The sequence below is a fragment of the Physeter macrocephalus genome, chromosome 6, assembly GCF_002837175.3.
Source record: "Physeter macrocephalus isolate SW-GA chromosome 6, ASM283717v5, whole genome shotgun sequence".
Taxonomy (NCBI): domain Eukaryota; kingdom Metazoa; phylum Chordata; class Mammalia; order Artiodactyla; family Physeteridae; genus Physeter; species Physeter macrocephalus.
This window is the reverse complement of record NC_041219.1, coordinates 42,365,883-42,370,818: the sequence shown is the minus strand read 5'-3', so window position 1 is coordinate 42,370,818 and position 4,936 is coordinate 42,365,883. Positions and strand designations below refer to the sequence as shown.

The 4,936-nt window shown below is 47.2% G+C and overlaps 1 pseudogene; it reads right to left on the bottom strand.

The window, feature by feature from the left end:
* Nucleotides 1–1,023: 1,023 nt before the first annotated feature.
* LOC102977500 (heterogeneous nuclear ribonucleoprotein A1-like) lies at nt 1,024–2,731 on the bottom strand (annotated as a pseudogene).
* Between the last annotated feature and the right edge of the window lie 2,205 nt (nt 2,732–4,936).

Here is a 4,936-nt window from a genome sequence, read left to right as displayed (position 1 = left end):
TCCTTGATGCAGCCTCAGAGCCTCAGAGCCTAGTACATAGTAGGCTCATAGCAGGGGAGGGTCACGGTGACTATAATTCCTGCGGGGCCAGAGGCAGGACTTGAAGGTGGAAATACTGAGCCCAGGTTTCTGAGGCCTGAATGAAAGCAAATCAGTATCAAACAGCATGGGGCGCACTAAGAGTTTGCCTTAACTATTTTTTTGTTTGTTTTTTAAAAAAATTTATTTATTTATTTATTTATTTGGCTGCATTGGGTCTTAGTCGCGGCACGTGGGACCTTCGTCTCGGCGCACTGGCTTCCCTCTTGTTGTAGCACGTGGGCTTAGCTGCCCCGCGGCATGTGGGATCTTAGTTGCCTGACCAGGGATCGAACCTGAGTCCCCTGCGCTGGAAGGCGGATTCTTAACCACTGGACCACCAGGGAAGTCCCTTAACTCTTAATTAGATTTTTTTTAGAGTAACCTTTAAATGGTTACTTTTAAAGTACTCAAAAAATGGTATATAGATGATCTTATTTGCAAAGCAGAAATAGAGACACAGATGTAGAGAACAAACGTATGGACACCAAGGGGGAAGGGGTGGGTGGGTGGGATGAATTGGGAGATTGGGACATCTATACACTATCGATACTAAGTATAAAACAGATAATTTTTAAAAAAATTTATTTATTTATTTATTTATTTGGCTGCATTGGGTCTTAGTCGCGGCACGTGGGACCTTCGTCTCGGCGCACTGGCTTCCCTCTTGTTGTAGCACGTGGGCTTAGCTGCCCCGCGGCATGTGGGATCTTAGTTGCCTGACCAGGGATCGAACCGGGATATATGTATACGTATAGCTGATTCACCTTGCTGTACAGTAGAAACTAACACAATATTGTAAAGCACTTATACGCCAATAAAATTAATAAAAAAATAAAAATAATAAAAGTACTCAAAGCCGCACAAGCTTGTAAAGAGCACTTTTTAAAAAAAATTATGGTAAAAATACATAACATAAAATTTACCATTTTAACCATTTTTTTTTCAAGAGAGTATTAAATTGTTTATTTATTACACATGATAATGGATGATACACAAGCTTCATTCCCATCTATATCTGGTACCATAATCCAATTTAGATATATTGCATAGGATGTGCCAACAATCATATTAATAATCAAAAAACTCCATGACTTTGCTTGGTTGACCCTTTTCACGGTGAACTCCAGGTCACAACGCAGTAACTGTCAGTTCAACTACACCAAGGTTTCGGAAGACAATAGCTTCTCCACCAGAGCAGGTTGTAAATAAATTTTGAATGGAACCTGGCATCACCCTGAAGGAATACTAACTTCACACTGTTGGGGTAGTTTACCAAAATGGCTTCAGAGTAGACTAACTTTACACAGCACATTTTAAAAAAAGACACATTTATTCAGCGTCATGATCAGACTATTACATTTAGCAATCAACAGCATGGGTGCAAAAAAAAAAAAAATCTACATTAAAACCGTTTGTTGGAATGCTATACACTTTCCACAGAACAGAAACTAAAATAACCTGTTATACAATTAGTCACAAATACGGTCCTCGAGTTTTTTTGCCCATACACATGAGTATTGTCTGAAACATGTCTTCTTTGTAGCAGCTAGGCCCTGCCACCACTGTGCTTGGCTGAGTTCACAGATCTGTTGTAACCTGGAGCTTCCCTGTCACTTCTCTGGCTCTCCTCTCCTGCTGAGCTTCGTTTCCTGGCAGTACTCAAAACCTTCTGCCACTGCCATAGCTACTGCTGCTGCTGGAACCACCATAGCCACCTTGGTTTCGGGGTTTGGCAAAGTATTGGCCTCCACCACCATAGGGGCCAGAACTGCTGCCTCCAAAGTTCCCTCCTTTCATGGGTCCAAAATTTGAAGATTGATCGTTGTAACTGTCAAAATCATTGTAGCTTCCACCACCTCCGAAATGGCTTCCATCGTTACCAAACCCATTATAGCCATTTCCACTGCCACCATATCCCCCGCCACTGCGGCTGCCACCCAAGGCACCTCGACCACTGAAGTTTCCTCCACGACCACCACCAAAGTTTCCAGAACCACTTCGACCTCTTTGGCTGGATGAGGCACTAGCCATGTCTTGCTTAGACAGGGCTTTCCTTCACAGTTGTGGCCATCCACAGTGTGGTATTTCTGAATGACAATCTTGTCTACAGAGTCATGGTCATCGAAGGTTACGAAAGCAAAGGCTCTCTTTTTGCCACTGCCTCCATCACTCATGATTTCAATCACTTCAATTTTCCCATACTGTTCAAAATAATCTCTTAGGTGATGTTCTTCAGTGTCTTCTTTAACGCCACCAACAAAAATCTTTTTCACAGTTAAATGGGCACCAGGTCTTTGAGACTCTTCTCTTGAGACGCCCTCTTTGGTTCCCCAACTCTTCCATCCACCTCGGGTGGCCTTGCCTTCATGGCCGCATCCACCTCCTCCACAGTGGCATACGTGACAAACCCGAAGCCTCTGGAGCGCTTGGTGTTTGGATCCCTCATTACCACACGATCTGTGAGCGTTCCCCACTGCTCAGAATGGCTCCTCAGACTGTCATCGGTTGTTTCAAAGCTCAAACCTCCGACGAAGAGCTTCCGCAGCTGTTCGGGCTCTTTGGATGACTCTGACTTAGACAAGACGGCAGTGGAGGTCGGGGGTTGGGGGGAGACGTCAATGATGCTTACTCGGTGGCGTCCACGGGCAGAAAGGCCATTTTAACCACTTTTAAGTGTACCTTTCAGTGGCACTAAGTACATTGACGTTCTTGGGCAAGTGTCACCACCATCCATCTCTAGAACTTTTTCATCATCCCAAACTGAAACTCTGTTCCCATTAAACAATATGCCAATTAGATTTTATGGCTTAATGATGGGTCGGTGGTGGGGGTCTGGTCAGGTGAAATGGGCTCCTATGGGAGTTGGTGGGTATCCCATCGCTGGTGGTGAGCAAAGCAAAGACTGGTGTCAGATACAGGGATTAGCTGAATGGCACTAGTCTATGACTCTGCACTGGGTCTTTACCAGGATTCTGTCGGAGGATGAGACAAAAAGCCTCACTTGCTGCTGAGGTGGGAGGTTTTGCTGTGTGGGTTTTTTGTGTGTCCCAGGGGACATGATTTGACTTGCAGTTTACCTGTATTAATAAAAAGCTGTCCAAGAATGAGGCTCCATCATACCTCACACAGCCCACAATCTCATCAGGCCAGTCTGAGTCCAGACCTGAGACATGGCAAGTTCATTCATGCTTCTGCCCATTCCATCATGTTCCGGAGTACATGATAGCCCCCCCTCCACCCCTGCAAGAGGGTGCAGACACTGTTGGTTGTCTACTTAACAGCCATCCCCCCGCCCCCTCGATGACAGACCTTCACTTTGTTCGGGATTCAGATGTACTCAGGGAAGGTGTGCCCAGCGCCAGGGCATGAATCATGATTGTTCTAAGGTGTGGACTCTGAGCCATGTTGTGGTTATTCCATTCCTCTTTGCCACTGTAATCGTGGCGGTAAATTCCAAGGTGGATGGATGACTTGGTCAGGAGCTCAGGAGTGGCTTGTCTGAGCTGAGCCCCGAAGGGTGAGTGAGTTAACTGGGGGTTGGGGTTGGGGCGGGGTAGTTCTAGAGAGAACAGCATGTACAAAGGCCCTGTGGTCAGTAGGGTATGAAACTTCTGAGGTGAGAAAGCCAGCCTGTATGTCTAGAGTGCAGAGAATCTGGAGAGTGTGGCAGGGCCCAGACCCCAGAGGCCTTGAGGGCCGGGCCAGGAAGTGGGCCTTTAACTCAAGAACAAGTGAAGGGTTTTAGGTGTGTGTGTTGGGGCTTGGGGGTGCAGGTGTTATAAAACATGGTCAGATTCGCCTTTTGAAATTTATTCTGGTTGTGTGTGAGGAAATCACCGGGGGGGAAGGCAGAGTTGATGCTTTAATCTTCTAACTTTATGTCCAGTAAAAGTCCAAAATCCTCCACAGTTTCAGAGATCCCCGGATACTTATGTTTTCACCACTTCCCCTGCCATTCTCGCTTCTTCCCGAGCGATTTCTGCTCAGTACTGTGCTGACTCAGAGGTGAAACTTCACCCCTTCTCCATTTCCATAAAACCCTCCTCTTGACAAATACTGGTGAGTGGAACATAGATCTTGGGGTCATAGAGAGGGGTCATATCAGGTCCCACATCTTAGATAAGTCTGTTCTTCCAGACCTTTTGGGGATACTCTGTTCCCTCCCCTCCCCCAGTCTGGTAGTTCATCTCCAGATCTTCCCCCAACCCTTTGCCTGGTCACCCTGGCTCCTCTCTCCTCCTCCCCTTCGCTTGTCTCTGGGCTCCCCTCCCCTCTCCCAGGGGGCACTGGAACTGTAGGATTCATCTCCCGCTGACACACAGAGCAATTCCGCTCTCCCCAGCTCCCTCTCCAAGCTTGCAGATCCCAAGTCACAGTTCACAAACCTGACCATGACTTCTGTTCATTTTCTCTTATGCCTGCCTTTGATGGAGCCCAGCCTCCCATTTGCAGCCTTTTTGCAGCCTTTTTGACACCTCGCGCAGTTTTGTTAACTTTCTTGTTACTTTCAAGCATGAAAAAGTCCAAAGTTAAATCTCACATCTGATCGAACGCCCACCTCCTCAGCTCCCAGGGCTTTACTGGAGGGACTTGGAGGGGGTGGGGTGGCCTGCTCCTTCACCCCCTTCCCCCTGTCCTTTGGGTCTCTTTCTTCTCTGGTGGGCTATGGTGGGGACAAGAAACACAGAAAGGGCCTCATCTCTTATCAGGTGGTGCTGCCGTGGTCCTTTCTGTGGGATGTCCCTGCTTCTGTGGCCCTCATTGGTGGCTCTTGATGTCCCCTGTGTGGCAGGTGTTTATGCAGTCTGGATAGACGGGTGATGGAAGGAAGGAGGCTGTACTGGCATTTGTGTTG